This window comes from Ptychodera flava, assembly GCF_041260155.1.
Source record: "Ptychodera flava strain L36383 chromosome 23 unlocalized genomic scaffold, AS_Pfla_20210202 Scaffold_23__1_contigs__length_28996876_pilon, whole genome shotgun sequence".
Classification (NCBI taxonomy): Eukaryota; Metazoa; Hemichordata; class Enteropneusta; family Ptychoderidae; genus Ptychodera; species Ptychodera flava.
Window position 1 is genome coordinate 27,678,687 of NW_027248277.1, and position 23,231 is coordinate 27,701,917.

The 23,231-nt window shown below is 36.4% G+C and overlaps 1 pseudogene; it reads right to left on the reverse strand.

Annotated features, from left to right (window-relative positions):
• LOC139123704 (ubiquitin-conjugating enzyme E2 Z-like) overlaps positions 1 to 23,231 on the reverse strand; it is a 585,434-nt pseudogene that overhangs the window by 466,234 nt on the left and 95,969 nt on the right.

Here is a 23,231-nt window from a genome sequence, read left to right on the forward strand (position 1 = left end):
TACAGTAGGTCATTATGATGAGAGGTTTTCAGAATCAGAATCAATCAGAAATTACACTGTTTCTGAACATATCTGTTTTGATATTTCAATTTATAAGAAAGGAAAAAATCTGATGTGTAATTCACTTATCAAAATTTTAGACCAACCAAGGTCAAAGGCTCATTGCTTAGCACGTAGTTTCCTTTTCATGGATAACATTGAAGTACGTTTTACAGTTTAGTTTGTATAACGTACAGTGTCTAAGTACCATGTTTAAGAATACAGTGTCTAGATGTGAAATGTATTCAAAATGTTTTACTTTTCATGAACATAAGAAGTTCATTTAGCAGAGTAGAATATGCTAATACAGTGTCCTTATAGTCTGCAGTTTAAAATCACTAAATGAACACAGTATCTATAGGAATTCACAGTATATATTGAACGTTAATACTAAAAATTGACATTGTTTTATACGAATTAGTTATCGGACTGAATACTTTACTCGTGAATTTTTAACATTTCATGTATGACTTGTTTTATGTGATAATAAGTATTTGGTTTACTTGTGTATTAAATGCATCACTGCAACGGATTATTTGAAATAACATGTGTATGCTACATATTCACTAAAATACATCATGTTATCTACCACTACTACTACTATTACTATTACTACTACTACTACTACTATAACTACCAAATCAAAATGCTTTTTAACCACTATAGTTTGTGTTAAGTTGCTACAAAGAGAAGCTTTCAAGTAGTCAACAAATGAAGCATGTGTTATTGCTTTGCTATCTATTCTTTAATGTTTAGTGACTTTGTAGATGTAGGTTTCAGTAACATTATAACATTCCTTTTCCAAAGTTTTGAAGTCTTTTCAAATGGACTTATCTTACTTTCAATTACTTGATCAGAAACTATTATTTGATCCATAGACTATATGCGTGTATTTGGTCAATACAATAGTTACTATTTTTTTGTTTGCATTACTTGACGCATTTAAATTTATGTAATAAACAGAGTTGGTTGATGTTATGGTTTGTAGCATACTGTAGAGGATATTATACTTAAACTTATCCGTGAAAGAAATATTTTAATGACATGAAGAATTGGTGATATTTGTTTGTTGAAAATACTGTGATCTCATCTTTGTAAAATGGTTACATTACATAAAAATGATTAGTCTTTTTTTAAAATCTATCACTACCAAATATAATGCCTTACAAGAGTCATGAAAAGATGAAATTTGTCAAAGCTATAAATACATAAAGACAAAAATGTATCCCTTGGGTGTTTAAAAACATTTATGATGCATTACTATTAACAGAGTTTAAGGGTGACATATTACACACCAAAGGGAGACCTGTGACTGTAGAAAAGCTCAGAGTAATGTTTAGTGTTTGAGTTTAAATATTATTTTTCAGTATGTGAAATATCCAATAATTCAGTCTGATTAATAAACTGTCACATTAAATCTCGAAATATGGCAGATATTTCACAACAAAGAAAAGATATTTTTTAAACATAGTGATTTTACTACTACTTGGTATTAATGAGAATAGCAATATTATATAACTTTTGGAAGAACATTTTTACAAATCATTTAAAGTATTTTTCAGTGAAACAAGGAATGTGGTTAAATCTTTGTTACCATAGAATTTATTTTGAATGACTTGATGAGAGAGTCTACATACTAAGCAGATGAAAGTTTGTAAATCCCTCAGTTGCTGATTACTTTGATAAACACATTTGTAGCAGGCATGTTGATTTGATTATCGTGCAATTTCCACTCACTGCTGGTACTTTTCAACTGTTCTAATTTCCAACATTTATTGACATTACAGTTTGTGACCATGTGTTTGTAACTGTTTGTAATTGTATAATTCAGAGATGATTATTAGAAATTTTGCCCTGCTGATTGATGCTTCTCGAGCTCGTTTCAAATCAACTGCAGTGTTTTTTTCAAAGATTGTATGCAAGGAATTTTTATAGTGTAATTTTTGACAGATTATATTCAATAAAACGTTTCATTGGTGAAGGGATGAAATCTTTAACAGATATATTTATTTAACTGATGTCCAGATTGTGAGTGATATGCTGTGAGATACCTTATAAAAGGGGACAGCCTAGATTCCTTATAAGGAACACTGTAATTAAGGTGCCATTAACCTCTTGTGATTTACATCAACCAAATGCTCCTCATTGAAACTTAGAGGCAATATTTGTTGCAGTCCAAGACTGAAAGTCAGGGTATATCGTGTAATGAAAAACAGTTGATAAGAGATAATACCTGGTGTTGATTTCGTAGATATATTTTGCCATATCAAACAGCTTTACATACCGGTGAATCTGGCATTGAAATTTTTAAATAAACATGAACAAAATTGAAGGATATAAAGGCACATTTTCACACACTGTGGCAATAATCCCTCTCAGAAACATAAATATCAATAAGAGGTATCTGTTTAGCGGTTTTCAGTAGCATTCATTGTGTATAGAGATATGGTGTGTGTGTATCTTTGAACAATCTGAAATTAAAATGTTGTTCGGTTTTAGTTTTATCTCAGAGAAGTATATTACATTTGAATGGAGGTTCTCCTTCATCGATATTTCATACCTATAACAACATGAATCCCTTTCATTTTTTAATTTCAATCATTAAAGTTACCGAACCCTCTATACTCCATTTAGCCTCTGTTACCAGGGATACAATGTTCTCAGATGGAATTCAGTTGTATCAAAGTATGTAAAACACATAGAGATAGTAGACCAAGTTATGAAATGATTCTGCGTCACAAATGAACTCTCGCTTTTGTTTTAATTTTTTTTTTTTCAAAGCTACAAATGGAATCTGTGTTTTATCACAGATGTGTTTTGTGATTACACCTAGCTATCTGCCTTCCTTACATCTTCACTGTCATCCCCTTAGCCAATCGGCTCTTCTACCCATGACTGTTATCAATCCTCCTTCCCAGCCAATCAGCCACGTTTGCACACGACACTACATAATCAAGCCTTTGTCTCATCGCTCCCATTCATTCATTCATTCATTCATTCATTCAGCCGCTGGGTTCATGCCATACCATGTCGGTTATGTTCACTTCAGGTTTCAATCAAAAATGTCATTATCATTGTCATCATCTATAGCAATCAAACTTGTATGACACTTTTGGAGAAGTCAACGATTTTTCCACAAATTTTTGTAAACTAAAACACAAACGAAATGAATGAAAGCGGAAAAAAAAAAATTAAGAAAAATGTTCACTTTAAAATCAGTTTTAAAAATCACATTTACGTCCAAATGAATATTTTTATGCAATCACAAAGAGCAATCGTTGTTGAAATTGAAACGAAATATACTAATGTTATGCTGGACAAGTAATTTTAACGAGGCCGCCCGACTGTCCTGTTGTTCCTGAAGAAGCGCGTCAGTAAATTTAAACAAACATGTTTACCGGCACGTTTCACTTAGTTAACCGACAGAAACTGCATGAAAAGCCAATAAAACTAACTGTATTAGCATGAATTAATGCCTGTATTTTAGCTGAAGAGTGCATATACAGATGAATACAGTCAAGAATCCATTGTTGTATTCAGCAATCCTGCATTCATGTGGATTTATGTGAATTCACGTGAATTATTCTATAATACACACAATTCATTAATGTGAATTTATCTGTACTATTGTGTTTTGAAATTAATCACAGATATCATATTCACCCGTCCAGGAGGTTTACAAAACATGAATTTCACAATGAAAACCTATATACTGATTGGCACTATCTGCCCGCCGAAAGACCTTATGAAGCGTCAGTTAATGAATGAATGTAATTTATTCCGTTTATATAAAGCCAATGTCCTTTCCAATACAAATGATACACAGTAATGCATCATACCATCTTGGTATTTGTGCAGGAATCTATCCAGGTTTGTAATAAATTATCCCTTTTCTTGGAAAGCAAAAATAGAAGTTTTTTTGGTTGACATAAGTTGACAAAACTCGTACTCTTCAGGGCGCCAAAGAAATAACTAGGAATGCATTTATTCCGCAGTTTTCTATTTACAGACAAATAAGTCGCATGCGGTATTCGTCCTCGACTTGCCGCAATTACATACTAAGCATTTTTTCGGTTCTTGGGGATTTTTATCCTTTCCCGTCTACATTGTACAATGCGCAATACGTGACTAGATAGTCTTAAGCGAGTCAAAACACTTCTGTAAATCTTCTTTACTATTACACACAAATATATTTCCAGGCATGGGCAACATTTGAAACAACAATAAGTTCTAAGCTTGCTAACAGATTTTAGGTCAGACCTGATGTTTTGCATCGGTGGTACATCTTGAAATCATTACATGTTTGTCAAAAGACTTTCTCATTTGAAACACTTTGTAGCAACCAAGCATCTGCGAAACCAGGGTTAGATAACATACATTTAACTTGCATTTCCTAGCAGTATATATTCTTTTCTGCTCTTTCACACTGTAATTTGAAGCAAAGTGACAAAATACTGCCTGTTTCAGCATGCAACAATTTCAGCCAGTATTTCACTTTTTTAATTAGACGATAAACGTATTAATAAGACCATATCGGCCAGTTTCAGCTGATTTAAAATCGGCAATATTTTCCAATCGTATCATCCCCTATGTTAAAAACGCAGCTTTATTCGCTTGGTTTTCTGTGCAAGCTACCATTCACCACTGCTTGACATTATCATTAAACCAAGGTATTTGTAGAAGTGTAAAATCTAAATTGTGTCTCCATTCAGATACCACATATATGAATTTTATGGATGTCCACAACGCCTAAAATGAACAATTTGGGATTTACTATAATTGAGATTCAATTGCCACTTTTACAGTATTCATTTCACTTAATTAACAAAATCTGTAAACCTATCATTGTACAGCCCATCAAAACAATAGCGACAGCAATAAGCAGTGAAATTAAATGTATCCCTTATATATAAACACCGGATGAATACTCCATTTTTAACTCAGTTTCCATGTCATTTTCAAAGAAACAAAAAAGTGAAGAAATTATTGAACCCTATAGTAGACCACACATATAATACAAACAATCAGTTTAACCATGTGGCGGCACAGGTTTGAACGATTGTGTAAATTGACTTCAAACAACTAAAGAAATCTCCATTGATGTCATTTCCCACAATACCATCAAACCTGGGTAACTTATTATTTTTGAGCTTGTTTATACTATAAACTACTTCATCTATTGTAATAGAGTCATCTAGTCAGCTACAGTGAATGTTATAATTGACTTGGCCGTCTAGTTCTGCATTTTGCCAAATTGTGAGTTTTTGTTTATTGCATTGGCTAAAAAGGTGTCGATTTTACTTTGCTTATATTCTTTTTATCATATCAATTAATTTCTGATATGATTTCTTGGTTTTCAACAAAAGATAGCAGAGTCGCTATCTCCGTTTGCAATGTGACGGTTAATGATATCGATATGACTTCGCACTAAATTCGACTCCCAAAGATCATGATAAGGTTTTAATTTATTAATTTACAGTTATCGCAGTATGTTCTGTTGATGGTAACTTTCCTAGGCTATCAGTTCCGACTATATTTTCGTCGTTTCCTTCTGACATATGTCTATATACACCAGGTATTGCGAAAATCAACGAAATCTGATCAGACTTTGTACGACGACTACAATTTCGAAATTCCTTACACAGAACACGATTGGAACTAATTTGAGATAATTGGATGGTGACGTAGTGTCGACTTAATGTGCACATATAACCTCATGTACTTTTCTTTTTAAGTTACACACTTGTTTTTATGAATAATTTGGAAACTTACAACATTAAGCTATAGGGCACCTAACAATTTTGATAAATTTGAAAAATATGAAGATTAAATTTTCCCAAATTAGTTCCAATCGTGTTACAGGTAAAATTGTTTTGGTGTACACGGATACAGTCTACAATGCTGCAGTCGTGTAGGGTAATACATATGTAGAAATAGCTTGAGTCGCCTTTTCGACCATTAACAATTCTAAATCCTGCAGAAATACAAAAACAAAGTAGAAGCCTTTCATGGGAGTTCACAACATTATTGATCTTCATTCAAGATGATATGTTACTATCAGTATCATAGTCGTCACCGGCCGGAATGTGACAATTATCGTGTCGTACTCAATGAAAGCGAGCATTTAGGTCTCTGCAAATAATAAACTTGCATGACGGATACAATTTTTAATATTTAACAAGTTCATTCTGATGAACGAAACGCCACTGGATCGTAAAGTAATTTGACTTCGACCATTTGCTTTGGTCACCAGGTCCTGTGAAGGATTATTTTGTGATTCGTCTTAATGTGAGTCACCAGGTCCTCAGTATTTTGTCTTTCTTTCAGTTGCATGCTTTCTTCATTCCCTTCTTTTACTTTAATTATGGTCATCTTCTCTCATAGAGGAGATGCCAGAGTCATTCTTGGACGAGACGAATGTTGTATTTGTGCGCGATCCGCTGTTTGCTACGTCATAACTTACCCTCCCATCGTTTGGATTTTAGCCGTTGCTATTTAATTTTATTCAAATCTCTATTATGAATATTGAAAATACAATTGTTGTAAATCACTCCAGATTTATTCTATTGGCGGTGATGATCTTGACATTGTCAGGATTGATTGAATGTCTGACAATGTCAAGATCATTTCATGTGAAGACCATTGCATCAAACGCAGAGTGAAAGAGGCTATTGAAATCAAAGCACAACGGCCAGCCCTCAATGGGATGAAGGGATGGAAATTCCAGCAGTTTACAACCCCCTCCTGCGGTCAATAGACCGGTTACGTCATCCTACTATTCACAATGACACAACAGCTGATGAAGGCTGAGTGATTCAGTCGAAATATTCTACCGAAAGCAAAATCGCTATGAGTTACAGGAATTACCGCGAATAGAATATGATTCCAGAGCAATGAAACATATTTTTAGTTGCACACCAGATTTGACACTGCTGGACATTTCACGGTCTTTGACGTCGGTATTTTCAGTTTTAATTGGTGTTGTGACCTACAGGCTGTTTTTTGAACCACACCTTTGATGATCCTTCGTATTTGCACATGGGTCGTAGGTAGTATCCGTTCTTTTCCCCATAAGGTGGACACAGCGAAACGTTTTTTATATAGCTGGACATGACATCTCACTGGATTATCGGTATTTACATAATGTTTCACTTCCTTGCGACGCACTTTCATGTGTTTCAGTACGCCTAGATTGCTCTTTGACACGTCTTCGACGTATAGCAGATACGGGGTGTCGCTATCAGGTTCATTCAAAGTAATCGGAGGTTGGTCAAAGCGAAGCGCGCCGTGTTCCTGTCCACTTCAGAGGGCATTTTTTTCCATTCAAGAATACAATTGTGCGAACAAGAATCAGGGGGAATGGTCACCTAGTACAGTATATCGATTTGCTCAGTTACTGTAGATATTGCCTCCTAAGCCTTTTTCTTGTTCCAATACCAATGCTAGAGTCACTTCATCTCTGCATCAATAACCTGACGGAAACCGACGAATTTTTTGTCGGCAAGAAAGTTTATCCGGGATTTGTCTTTTGAAACAAAGCAATGAGAGTAAAGTTTTTGGTGCGTACGGGTGCCCGTCGACTTTCCTCACTTCCGGAACGAACTTACTCATCCAATAATGCGAATCGTCCGTGGCCATCGTTTCTATACTATGAGTTATCATAAGTCCGTAGGGCCCACATATTACGGCGTTGAATATTCCTGGGGATGGAATTTTTGCAACTCCCTGTACGCAGAAGTCCGACACTGGGTCAGCAAACCCCCTCTCGAAATATCCTTTAATGAAATAAAACAAATATTCAATATACATTCTCACTTGCATGTTCAATGACAAGGTACTTATAAAAAGTGGAAATGGCGGAAATTACTAATTAATGACTCACCGAAGGGATGTTGGTCTCTGCTACATCAATAGTTTCGAAACCACGCTCGTTCATGCTGCTTGTGAGGCTTCAAGTAACTCTTCATCAGAGATAACAGAAAATTCTGGATACACTTCCTGTGCCATGATGCCACTATGACACGTTGATCGAAAAGATAATTGTACCTCGTGGCCGTGCATTTATACCAGTCCACCTGCCACTGTACACGTGTAAAACATGCACAACCAATTAAATCGGAAGAAACATTGCGCATGAGCTCATTACTAGGCAATAATTGGTTGAGTTCGGTAATGTATACATCCCAGGTGCAAAACGTTGAATAATCAATACTTCTGCAAGTAGGATCATACCATTTTGAAAGTTAGGCCGATATCAACCCCTTCGGTTCTGCACAAAAGATTTTCGAACACTGTATTGCCGTTTAAGGGATGTTTAGATGTAGAGGGGCTTGCACCACTCACTCGTTGTGTATGTCAAATATCGTATGACTACCTCGGCGATATCAACCTCGGACTTCGTAATCAGACGATATTCACACGAAATTGTCATATTGCAACATTCAGCTATGGGACACGAACACGTTTGGGAAGTTTGAACAAAATGAAGATCCAATTCTGCAAAATTATTTCTAATCGTGTTTAAGTAAACGGCTTTCGATCTATTCGACTAGAAAGCGATTAATGTTGAAAGTTTAAAAGAATTTAATGCAATAAATGTATTATCCCGAATAGATCTCAAATTTAATGAAAATCAACAATGACGTAATAATCTCTGTCAAGTATTACATTTTTGTGTTATGTGGGCCCAATATAGCATTTCCATGTCCCATAGCCAACATAGCTAATAGTTTTGAATCATCGAATAAATTTAGTGTACTAAATGTAGTATTCTAAATAGACATCTTTTGTAGACATCATTGGCTGTGGAGTAAAAATGGTTTGCGTCATCTTTCGTGTGTTTTGCACGATGCCAGCCACAGTGTATGAGGTGCTCGCTGAACCATGTCTCATAGGAAAAAACTTCATAACTTTTTTCGAGCTGCTTATGCAGCTATCTCTTTTCCTAAAAATACAAAATGAAATATCCGATCTGCTGTCGTTTTTATTATGGCTTTTTAACGAGTACCAAAGTCAATTTTCGTTGCTGTTATAAAATATAATTCAGTCATTTTTTTCAGATCTTTCCGCAAAATTTTGATCGAAAAGTGTAGCTAATGAAAACTGATGCCCATTTAGATCAAGATTATAAAACAATAAACAAAAAAGCATAAAAATTGGTGAAATATTGCATAACATTTTCAAATTAAAATTTACAGCATTCGAAGGGTAAATACGAAAACGTTAGCCACTGAATTTAAATGTTTCATTTTTTCCTCACGTAATCCAAAGATATCAGTGAAGTAAACACCATATCGTGATTGTCAAACGAAAACTCGCTACAGACACTTTTTTATCCGATATTAACCACAGAATAAGACCGCTACCTCTTTCCGTAAATTAAATTTTAAAAATACCCTATCTGGGCTAGTTTTAATCGCAGCATTGTAATACAACGACAATTGGGCATCAAAGTTTTTACTTTTATCCTCGAGGGATTCAAAGATAACACTGTATTAAAACAGCGTACTGTGTTTGTCAAAAAATAAATCCCGCTATATAATCGTCATTTATCCATTATCTAGCTACAAAATGAGACAACTATCTCAATCCGTACGTTAAATTTCTTAAAATATAAGATCTTTGGTAGCTGTTATTGCCAACTTGTAAAACAACGACAGTTAGGCATCAAAGTTTTCATATTTGTTCCTCGCGGGATTCAAACAGATCACTGAATTACAAAACGTGCCGGTGTTTGTCAAAATAAAACCCACTATATTCTCGTCATTTATTCGATATCTTGCCCCAAATTAAGAGAGCTACCCATTTCCGCGAGTTCAATTAAAAATACCCGCTATGCGGTAGTTTTTATCACCAGTTAGAATTACTCCGACAGTTATAGGTATCAAAGTTTTCAGTTTTGTTTTATTTTGGATTCAGAGATATCACTGAAATAAGGTAGATCGCGCGTCGGGGACAGATTTTTGGACTCTCAAACTTTTACAATTCTTTCTGATCTACCACTTGTGGGTTCACTTTAAAGCACAGGGATAGTGGCCATATTGGATTTCAAATATCAATAATATTGTGTTATTTGTTTTTCTAGTACCAATATTGCAAGGTGACCGTAGATTTTTATCTTTGATTTTGAAAGAGAATTGTTGAAAGATTCATTAAGGAAAGTTTCGACAAAAGTTGAAGTCTTTCACGTTCGAGGCGCATACTGAACTAAATACCGTACGGTGGTTGTCAAAATAATACTCTCTGTCCGTACACTAAGAAGGAATTACCAGATTACGTCTAGCTCATCTTTGCTTAATCTGCAAAACGAAAATAGGGGTCAGGGACTTTCAGACGGCCAATACTACACGCACCACGAACGTGTGAGGGAAGTGCAAGCCGCAATTGCCAAAGTTTTATAAAAAAGAATTTCATAACAAAATGTTGCAAGTCCTGTTATTTGGTCATCGTGGACGAAACTGTGAATATAGTGGTAAATAAGAAGATCATTATATTTATTCGGATAGTAAAGAACGGAGAAGCTAGAGCTATAACGTTACTTTTAGGAAATGTAACCATTGCTGTCGGTAACACCGAGACTGTCACCGAGGCGATATTACGACAGTTTGGGAGCGATGATATTACGAAATACAATGTCATTGGACTTTGATTAGACTGTGCGTCTTTCATGACTTGCCGTCTAAACGGAATCGGAGTACGCCCTCAGACGTAAGTCTGGCGGCAGGTCCCTGATTTGAACAATGCGGCGAAAATGAAGTCAGGATACAAATTTCAGCAATGACGATAGTGGCATTCACACAAAGAGCAGATCTTATACTTTGTTTGCTATACCTTTGTCATGTTTCAAATCGATGCTGAGCTGTTTGTTGTCTTTTCTCCCATGATACTGTAAATTTCTGTTTCCTCGTTCTTGATAACCTTGTGAAATTCTCTGTCACGTTTGAAAGCTAGTTTACATAGAATGTTTGCATGAGTCTTCATGATAATTCCGTTTTCACGGCCCATAATTGTTTTTGTTTTGTTCGTGTCAACACATTGTTCATCGAACTGTTGCAGACATGCACGAAACTCACGAAGGTCTTCATAGAAGTTTTCCCGTAGCTGTTCATTTTTTTCTAAAACGTGGAATTAAAATGACTGAATAGTTAAACTTCAGCTTAACTCCTTTTCACAATCTTCTCTGCAACGGATTGTGTCCTCTCTTCTTACTCCTTATACCTTTGCTAATGTATAATATATCATTCATTTACAAGCATTAAATCTTCTTCAGCAACACAACAGATTATTTACTGTAACAGTAATCGGATATCATAAATCAAGTTTTTGTCCAGATTTCGAATCATTTCATTAATAGCAGAATCGTTCTTGTCAAAACGATAATCAAATTCAAAACTATTAGACAATCTATTTCTCATTAGAAAACTCGCACCCCCTTTTGATTTCTTCAAATATTTGTCCGGATTTGTAATAAGTTTTCCAGTGGTGTTTTACTTTTAGTTTGATTAAATATGCTCAGGAATCTGTAAAAACAAAATGCTGACTCGAATCTTATTGTCATATAGGTTGCGTTAGGCACAACTTGACCAAGCTTCAGCCTGTTGTACCTCAAATGGTTTGCTATTATGTTGAAATAGATTATTTTAATCCCCGATGGTTTTTGATGCATTAGAAGTCTGCGTGGGAAAGGATATCTCTCGGCGAATATGTTACCCTCCTTTGGCAGAGCAAATGTTCATAGCCAAATCGCTGAATGATATAATTGGTTGTAGAACTGGCTGTTGTATGAGATATGGTAAAAACAATTTGTCTTCTTCTTGGCATAATATTTCTGCCCTCGGGCGTTTTTTAATTGATTCTCAAAGCAGACGGATCATCCTAAAATAATGGAAAATGATCATAGTTGCAATATCGGATGCTTTTCGCATCGCAACCGTTTCATGAAGTTAAGTATATAATTTAGCTCTTAAAGTGGTATAAGTGATCTGATACATGAATATAATTGACAATACTACAAGCCACTTTCACTATGAAAAAAATGTTCTCAATATGATAACAATAATAAATGAAATAGACCTATTATTATAGTAATTGAAATTGACTTATTATTACAATTGAGACTTATGTTCACTGAGAGCATTGTATACCTATCGCAGCCTGAGACATGGAATATTTAGCACCATGTTAAACTATTTTGTCTGTGACAACGCTACGATGGCTATGTAGGTTATGTTTGATTTCCATCTGCCAAGATAAAGTACAACACTGGCATTCGCACCAGCGCGGAAGTTGACGTTTATACATATTTAGGTCTTAAAGAATTTTCGTAAAATCAGTTAAGCCTGCTACGTGAAATGCCTTAGTAAGGTGTGCAGCAGTTGGACTAGTACACATTTAAGATAAGGTTTTACTGTGAGAAACACTCGTTTATTGTTCCCCTTTTGACTAATTTGTTTTTAAGGTCAACACATTAATGTAGGGCTCTAACGTGACACTTTTGTATCAGCACAAACTTAAATCAAAACTGATAGGTCACCCATTTGATAAACCTTGTTTGTCCCTAACCGAGTGATACGAACTGCAAGAATGACTATCTTGTTTGTTTGAACACCACATTACGTTCTTGTAAAGAATGGCTAAATCGATTTGAACTGAAACACCAGTATTAGTGACACTTGGAATGAAATTGTATCGGGGGAAATATCAGGTGGCTTCGATAATCGATCCATTTACTTCAAGTGACGCTAGTGTTTTCTGGCGAAAATTGCGTAGATCTATCTGATCGTTGTAACCAAGGTAACCAAAATAAGTTAAATACTCATAGGTTGTAACAGCGCAGGATCATATGACCTTCATTTGCATGTCGTCTTCATTGAAACAAGGCTTTCTTAATACACAGGCCATTGAAACGCCTCTGAAACGGTTCTGGGCCAATACTGACACAGAAAGTTATGTGTGGACACTTCGAAGTGGTTCTGAAGCGTTTCAGATTTGAGACGGTTTTGTCGGCCCGACCAGAGCCGTTGTAGGGATTAACTCTATCTGAAAATCGCTGTGTGGACAGACTGAGCCGCTTCAAACGCCCTCACGCGACATAAAACAAACAACAACCAACATACAATATTAACTTTCGCCATGGCTGCCGAACACAGTACTACATCTCACGGTATACTGGTCCGACGAAGAGATAAGCTTGCTACCAAAAACCCTATCAATTCGACCAGAAAAAAATAATTACGATTTGAAAAACGTCGAATTAATAGGAAATTAAAACTGCCGAAATAATTTAGTGGTCGAATTTAATTTGGAACGAGAATGAAATTTAAGCTAGACATGTTTGCCATGTTGAGACTGCTTCAAAGCATGGACTGTGAAATTTTGTGAGGTCGACAAATTAGGTAACAAAAAACCCTCAAACGCACGTGGGTGTCACATCAAAATCAAAGTGGCCGCGATTACAGACGGAACAATTTGTGACACTGCTACCGGCCGCTCGACGGACGGTATCGTTGACATCGTGTGCCAGCCCTTGGAAATATATTGTAACTCCCTGACAGGCAGATGAGATAGTCTAATGGCGTTTGATTAATTGAAAGTTTGTAAAAAATAATAAAAAATGACATCACCGATCATAAGAAACGTGGTGTTGAAGATAATAGTTTTTAAGAGAAGACTATGACGACCATATTTCTGTAAGTATTATCTAACTTTAGAAAACCAACATCTGAAGATTTACTTCAACCAACACTTTTGGATTTGTTCTACTCTTTATTATAAGATTAGTCGAATTTCTGGAAAGTAGGTGTACATTTTCGATGTCTGTGTATCGTCTACACCGAAGTCATATCCGAAAGAGTATAATCAGTTCGCGACAGCGTAAACCTCTCTCTCTCTCTCTCTCTCTCTCTCTCTCTCTCTCTCTCTCTCTCTCTCTCTCTCTCTCTCTCTCTCTCTCCGGCATTTCAATGTTTTATATTGTCGACATTTATATATCAGTCTGAAGATTCAGGTCACTGCTCAGTGAAAGTAGTTGATGTCAATTTTCCGTATCAGGCATGGTCTGTATCGTCTCTCTAATTGTTAGCTTGTTCCTGTTATATTCGACATCAGACTCAAAACATAATGTGAACAACGCTGATAATATAACTGATATAATGCATCTTTCGTATCGAAAACCGGTAAAGTTCGCAACTGGTGACATGTCACGGCCTGGAGAAAGTTCATCCCCATCGATCGAATGTCCGTGATGCTTTTGCTTCCAAATAGACGTATTGAAATGCACAGGGAACTTCGCGTATGGCAATTATATGAATTTTACCATGAAGAAAGTCTGTGACTTTAAACTGGCCGTACAACCAACAATAAACATGACGGAGCAATGATACCGACTTCAGAGACTTCGATTTTTTTTTCATTGCGACCTCGACCGCTGGTGAGAGCGAGTCGTCTAATTTTTTCCCACTGGCTATTTGGCTTTGAATTTTCAATTGCCATCATGTGCTAAGTTAAAGCTAAAAACAAGACGGGCGTTCTCTGTAAATCAATAAGCCTTTTGAATATGAAAAAATCGGACATCTGAACCTCAACACGCAGCTTGATAGTTGTTCTCCGAATCAGGACAGGGACATCGGCCCGGGACATCGGCGAGGCCGGATTCCATGTAGTAGCTATGGCGACCGCTCCTTCGTTGTAAGAAACCATGCGATGTACGCTCCCTTGGGCCGTGGAATTTCGCCTTATCGCCTCTACAGACTACACCGTCTATTACCTAACCATGCTATTAAACAATCACACGATAGTTCAGTAACATATATCTTCATTAATCTACCGATCATCGACCGTCGAACATTCAAAAACAATTGTCGCGGTCACAAGTAAAAACTATCAATAAGTCGCGCGCTTAATTATTTTTACTGGTTTTGAGAACTTCTAAAATAACTTGTAATCTGCATATCTTCGCACATCGAACCGATATCGTATACCTATCACCGTTGAAGTTTATGTCTTTCATTGTAGAGTTCTTTTCATCCAAACACATATCCAGAAGAGTCCCACAGAGCGGTCAAATGAGAGGATTGTGCTCCCGAAAGAACGAAAATCAGCAACTCACCCTGGACGTGATTTAAAACAATAGCGCTTGTGGATAGGACTATTCTATTTGAGTAAAAAGTGCCGTTTTTCTCGCAATTTTAGCAACTGTAACGACCCTTTATTCTTTAATACCTTTCCATAATTGAATTCAACTAGATTTAGGGCTTATACACACAGTGTACACTGATGTGTAGAGCTTTAAAAAGTATTCTGCTGGAACGAGCAGGGGTTTACACTCTAATGGGCGCAGTAAAACAATGGTCACGTCCATAGGTTCAAGGACGTTCACGGGGAGACACGATGGCAAATAGTGCAGTGTCGTAAAATTGCTTAGACTAGTTTTAAGAAAGGTACAATATCTGGTCATGAAAGACTGACATCGAGTCTCCCGGGCCCCAATTTCTTCACCGTTTTGCAAAATATCTCATCAACCGGACGCATGGGCAACGTCTTTGTACGTTGGTCAAAACTAATGACAGTATAGGTCAGGATATAACATCGGTCAAAGTAGTATTGAATATGGAAGACGAAAATGCTTTCATCGATTGACAAAAATGAGAAGGAAAGAGTCAGTAAATATCGAACCATAAAGGGGAGATCGAGACTGCCATCCTCCATGCAACTGGGAACAAAGTATATATTTCGATCAACAGACTTACACAACCAGAGACAGCATTTTATTCAGCTTTAAAATAAGTCACCGCCTTTCCTATAATAACACACCGTTTGCATTTTGATCTACTCTGCTCTGTCCCAAATCGGTATGGCCGTCCGGGTTTCGCCTGCCATACTGACTGATACATGGTTATTTCTTCACATATTTTTTCATCGTTTGGCATAAAATACAGCATCTCTTTCGGTGCACAAGGCAAATCAACGTTTAGAAGGAAAGTCACAGGAGGTTAGGATATTACATACCGTAGGTGAAATTAGAATTGAATATTGAAGATGAAAAAACTTTTATCGGTCGACAAAAAATGCCATAAACCGAGAATTGAGATTGTCTATGATTTATTAATTGGGAACAAAATATTCGATTGAGTCATTAAGTTTGTGTTTGATTCGTTTCAAATATGTGTTCCTACATTCTTATCCGATTGTTTGTGTTAATAAAAATGTTTGTTTCGCCTCGGATATTTATAAGGAAATTTGGATTAGTGTGTACGGTAATGTTTTGTTTGTGTGGGGAAAGCTTATGGCGAGGCGAAACAAACATTTTTATTAACACAAACAATCGGATAAGAATGTAGGAACACATTTTAGAAACGAATAAAACACAAACTCGACACAAAAAACATTTTGGATAGTTAGGTGGAGAGCCTCTTTCACATTTTTTACGGCCAGTACGACGTCGTCCATTTCAGCCATCTTGTTACAAACAATGCTTGGCCATACACACCTTTTGAACTCGAGAGGGCGCATTAAGACGTCTTAAACATCAAAACAATGGCTTAATTTTGTGTATGTGGACGCAAGCAGACTCAATCTATTAATCCCCTGTGTTTACAAATCACAAATAGTGTTGCAGAAGTGTTTCAATTTTTCCCAGTCTGAACATAGTGAAGAAGTGGATAATTAAATATATTTGACTTCTTGCTTAAGCTAAACTGACATTGCAGCAAGCATGATTTTACTGTCGATGATTGCCTGTTATATCAACGTTTTGTTGTTCAAGTAAGGTAGCAATAGATTGCGAATATAACACAGGTTTTGCCAATCCTTGGTTTACATCACTTAAGTCACGCAGTAATGAGCTATATTTCTTTGAAGCTGTATGGTGATTATTTTGCCATGTCTACGGTAAGAAAAAGTTTCACTGTATGTTATAATGCTGGAGTCAACTCACTGCAAGATATTTCTTTTGAGATATAATTATCAACATTTTTAGAGAAGCAAAATCGCAATAACATCAGACGCAATACATCGTTAACGATGTTTTGACAAACCTAATGAAACAAAAAGCACTCAGCGTAATGCTATGACAAATAAAGAGTTGGCTTTTGACCACATGCTGTGATTTGATATTTTTTGATAATGTTGACAGACTCTGAAGGTTTACCATGATATTACAGAATGAAATTATTCTTCTGACACAATAAGTCTAGCCGTACAAAATCATCTATTTTGTAGTCCCTGTGTATTAGAGCGTCTTTTTATATTATTTGAGAAAACCTTAAATACAGCAAATGTTTGGAACACGATGAGATCGGTTTGATTCCTGCAAAGGAAATATTTACCATCTGTTTAATTGTAATGACCAAAGGGATACCCGAACCAACCCGGTATCCAATTGCGACAGTCTGGCTTCATCTTCCCAGCCGACGCCATGTTAATCTCTATTTTGAACGGAATCTCAGAGTGAGTTGGCGTTTAATGTTTGAAACGAAAATAAAACTTTAAATTACATACATGTAGGTTACCTTTAAGTAGCATACTAAAGTCTTGGAATAAATGAACGATGCTGCTAGTACATTTTATCAATTTTATATTTTACCAGATTTAAGAGTAATGAACTGTCAGTTATTGTATTGAAGATTATGACAGAACCTCGTGGCCTCGGAGGGCGTTCTGCCGTCAGTACTTTGCTCGGAAAAGCACTGGCTGCAGAATACACCGTATCCCTCGGGAAATACCTTTGGAATGCCACAGAACGCCTTCCGAGGCCACAGAGGTCTGTTATTAGTGCATATGCCCCTAAATTTTGTCGATAGCCGTTGAAAGAAATAGCTGATCGCAACACGGCCTGATTGCATAGAAATATTATAATGTGACTGTTTCATCAGCTGTGAGCTTACTGATTGGCTAAGGGAAATTTTCTACTCTTCATATGCTAATATATTTGATGCAGAGTTCACTGCCGTATTTTCATCTCGACTAAGACGACAAAAAGAGACACAAACAAATACGTCTCAGAACAGAAATCTGAAACATTTTTCCGCAAATGTGAACAAAATTGGCATTTAGAGTAAAAAAAATATCTGTAATAAAAATTCAAAATGACTGAAATTCAAAATTGTGCTCGAAATTGAGTCAGAGACTAATCTGAAGCAGAGTCCGAGTAGGGTTTGGCTGAACTGCATGCGGCGGTTGATAGACGCGAGTTGCACGGACACCATCTGGCGAAGAAGACGCAGTGAAGAGTTGTTTTCAGTGGTCGCAATACTGAATGTGAAGACTCCTCCGGTGATTTGAGTATTTGAGAATAGCCTTAGCAACTAGTTTTTAACTTGCTGGCTACACCATGCACCATTGCGAGGATTGCGAACTAATGATCGCGATCGCCGCGTTGTTTTCAGGAGCCGATCAATCGTTCGCGTTGCTGGCCATGCATGACAACAGACATTGTTGACTGTGCCATGGCCAACACAGGTACTACACAATTGCTAGGCGATGTGCTCGGTCGTTGTACAGTCACTATCAACGTGGATAGATGGACTGTGGTCGCAGGTTTAATTTGTTATTAAGGGAGCGTTCAGTTATTACAGCCGGGGATTAGGCCGGCAAAATCCAGGGGGGGGGGGGGTCACCTCAAATTTGAAAACTGCGAAGGGGGGGGGGTCATGTATTTTTAAAAAAGCTCAGGGGGGGTGGTCACTTAATTTTCATAAGCATCCGTCCCGGCAAAAAAGTAGTTTCAGTGTTCAGAATTATTCTGGGCGATGAAAATGATTTATTGCACGATATCATTCTCTGAAGTCATTTAATGTAAATCTGAACAAAAGTATAATTATCTGTCGCATGAACATCTTGACTTGGCAACTCTGAGGCTTGTCTTTTGTAAATGGAGCTCTCTGAGGGCAATGAACAATTCCTATTACTTATATATTAGAGATATGGCAAGTTTTACACAGTTAGCTGTAGACTACTAGTACCATGAAAAGTTAAGTAATTCTTTTAGGTGACATTCTAAAATCCAATTTCTTGCACACATATCCATTTGTTTAACCACCCAAGTCTAATCAAGTACATTCATATTAATAATCGAGAGTACATAAATACACAGATTTACCTATTTTTGTATTGGAAAAAAATTATTTATAGTTTCCTCATAGACTCCCATGTATAGTGGATGAACACTCAGTGAAATTCCAAAATCAGATTTCTTGTACACATAATATGCACCTTTAACCACCATATTCTAATCAAGTACAATTATGTTAATTATTCAACGTCTGTATGTGCACAAGTATAGCAAGTTTTTCATCGGAAAAAATTATTCACAATTTATCATAGATTCCTATGTATAGTGGATAAACATTTTTGATGGAATTTCTAAGTCAAATTTTTTGTCCACATACCAGTTGTAAGTACATTTATGTCAATTATCAAACATCTATAAATGCATAGATGTAGTTTTATATTGAAAAAGTATTACATAGTTTTCTCATACACTATCATATATAGTGAATCAACATTATCAACAGCTGATCATCAATTAAATCCAAATATCAAAATTTTGTACACACATGCTTCCGCAAAAATATTGAGATCCACGTGTAATTTCTGTCCAATCCCTTTGAGGGGTAATTTCAAAATTATAGCAAGTCAGAAGGGGAAATTTGAACATTAACACTTTGTGAGTTTGTAAGGAGGGTCATTTGAAAATATCTGAGAATCTTTTTATTTTGGATTCTATCCCCCCCCCCGAGGTGTATGTGTGTGCAGCTTTACTCAAGCAATGTGGAGGGGGGGGGTCATGAAATTTTTGTCATCTTAAAAGGGGGGTCATCAATTTTTGGTGCAACGGGTAGGGGGTTTCACTTATTTTGCTTGATGCGCAGGAAGAATTTGCCGGCCCACCCCCGGCCATATAACTGAACGCTCCCTAACCCCTCTCAATCTGTTGCTCATTTGCCTTTGTTGATCTTCGTTCGCGACTGATTTATGGTAAATGGATACCGCATCTAGCTCATACTTTTTGTCGCTGTGTTTCGGTACGTTTACGTCCAATCTTGCAAGTAGTGGGTCAAGCTCGACTGGCTGATGGAACACTCTCACGGCTACGAGTTTCCATTGTTATTGTTCGACACCAGTCGTCGAAAACAGTAAGTTCTCGACGCTTATTCAAAACGGTGTTTTGGTTTTTATTTCCAAACCGACGAGAGCGTTGACGTCTTCGATCGAGACCGCAGCAAATCTTGCAGATGTTGACAGCTTTACCGTAGATTTCACCGGCACTGCTTCCATGATCTTAGTCACAGATTTTCTGTGCCGTCCATGCCAAGTTGATAAATCCTGATTCCAAATGTTCAAAATAAATAAAGTTGTGCCAATCGTAATAATTATTTTCCTCCGCAGATAAACTAAGAAACTTTTTCCTATACGTGAAATAAGAATTATATGGACTGATATAGTCCAAAATAAAGTGAAATAAAAAAAAATATACAATCCGCTTAAATATTTATTGTTTTTCGGGAGCAGGCGACAATATTTACTAAAAGAAACTAATACCGGATAATAACTAATTTTCATAATTTAGCGTTAAAACGTTTCTTAACTATGGTTTTCTTTGAAAACATTTAATGTCACATGACCTCTCTTCAAAGGCTTTGCAGTTGGCGCACACGTGATATATTTTTTGAAGGTAAGGAATGAGTAAAATATTTAAAAACAGTGATAATTAGCTCAATCTAAAGCTAAAATTCTTAGAAAAGTGTCACAGTTAGGGCTTTTTAGAAAATGCTAAAATATTCAGGGACTATATTAACTCTGTCTGTGAAAATACTAACTTCTTTTCTCTGTCAACAAATTGGTAATCTGTGGTACATATGTGATAATATAAATACTGATTCCAAATGCTTTAAATAAATAAAGTTCTGCCAATCGTAATTATCATTTTCCTCCAACGCAGAGTATGAAAGGCAAAAATGGAGAGTAAATTCAAGGATTTTCTTCAAGTTGTAATAAATAATTAATAGACACTCAACATCTGAAAGGTTCAGTTCTACAATTACAATAATATGTTTACAGTCATAAAGGAACTCCAACAGTGAAAAGGTTATACTTAGCATAGCACAGCGCCTCCTGTGAAGTTATACAATGACAAGCAGACCAAAGTTTACGTTCACATGACAGTCAAAAGTTCCACTAAGTAAAATCCTAACCATGAGTTCAGAATAAGTCTGAACGATTCACTGGTGAACACTGGTGACAGGTAGAACAACCTTATTAGAAAGTAGTACCACTACAACTACGGATTCATAATAAGACAACACTTCTGGAATGTTCTGAAGGAAACATCAATTTCTGGAATTTCTAAATTAATTCATCAAAAATGCAAATTAGCAATAATTGAAAACTATACTTACAAAATATTTTTGTGTACTATCAGAGCTCTGTGTGACCAACACATGCACAAAGTTTCATCACATAAGGTGCAGTCTCTGAAGAACCAGTGCTCTTTCCCAAAATCATTTATTATGCAAATTAGCACCAATTGTATATGCCACACCCATAACAAAGGACACGCTTTTGCATACTTTAGTGTGTTATCACGCTTCTAAGTTTAAAAGGAATTGGCTCAGGCATTCTGAGACAGCTGCGTGGTCGGACGGGTGGACAGGCTGACTCACAGACGGACGTATGGACAGACGCAGCCAAAATTGTAAATGCCCTGGACTTCATCTGCGGGGACTAAAATGGACAAACAGCGGTCCACAAAATAATATCACACTTTGTTTCATTGTATTCTTTTTTGGATACACGTCACAGGCTTCAAAAGACACCGTTGGATTCATTGAAAGAGATTCTGAGTACAATACGGTTTATGTCCCTCGTGAATATGTTATATATTACTGCTACCCTATTCATTTAAGTAGCGCAAAATTAACATTTAAATTTATGTTAGCTCAGTGTGTTCTTTTTGACAACACTATAATGAAACAGTCTTTATTTGGTTACACATTGTATAATTTCCAGTACTCACCAGTGGTTTCACTTTTTAGTAAATGGTGTTAATGCTAACTCTGTACATACATCAAGAAATCCTCTATCTGAGTCTTCCGGGTGTTTATCCCATGTGGGCATTTACGATGACTCGACCAACGTATATTTCATCCTTGTTCTCACCAGTACGTTCACTATTTGAATGTTAAAGTGTGTGACTTGAATAAGTTTTTCTTTAATTTTGTTCTAATTCGTTCTTTTCCCTCACGGTGTAAGACGCGAAAATCTTCCAGGGCCACAGAGCCACACCTAATTCCCCAGAAACAAAGAAAACAGCTGTCTACTAGCTATCCATTTTTTCATCATAAAAATGATACAACTCCATACCTTAGTCTACATTTTAACATCTGCTGCTACCAAATTGCAACCAGTGGCAATCGAATCTTTGGTTTTACTGGCCCTCTAGGATATTAACTTCTTATAAGTACGAGAGAATGGTACTTAAGTCACTGTTCATATAGAAATGTTAGCCGTTTCCACGAGTACTGCGTATAAGTAATCGAAGAGTATACAATCTAAAAGTGCAGCGAAAAAGTTCTTATCCGAAACGAATAATCCACTACACGTAAGTTTTCAATGTCTCATGATTTGTAACAGACGTATTCAACGCTGTAATATAATCAGAGAAGGTATGTTGCTATTATTGGTACGTGCGACAATCATTTGAAACAGGACTGCTGATGATGTTTCGGTATATTGTTCCCTTTATCGCAGCTTTTACCTGAAATCAAATGACTTCTTACAGGTGTATGCTTAAAATAACGCAAAGTATCGTACCTCCAGCTCCTTATCCATTTTTTGTCATGTGTTCGATGAATGCAATTTATATAATTTTCTAGTTTACACTCACAGATAGAACAATTTGATCAGGAGTCAAAAGTAATTCGTTCACAAAATCATATAACACTGGTTGATGTTATTATAGATTTACCGTACTTATATTTCCTTTGTTACCACACACAGACATAAATCATGCACGTTATCTCAGCTCTGATGCTCATGGTTTTCAATGCTGCGACATTCATTGTAGATGCTGAACATGCAATAGTTCCCAAAAATTGGAGGAATTTGAAAGGTAAGGCGAATGGACAATTCCCTTAAACGGGTAAGATTGTTTTAAACTTGACAAGGTTGTTCGTTTTTAAGTTTTTCTTTAATTT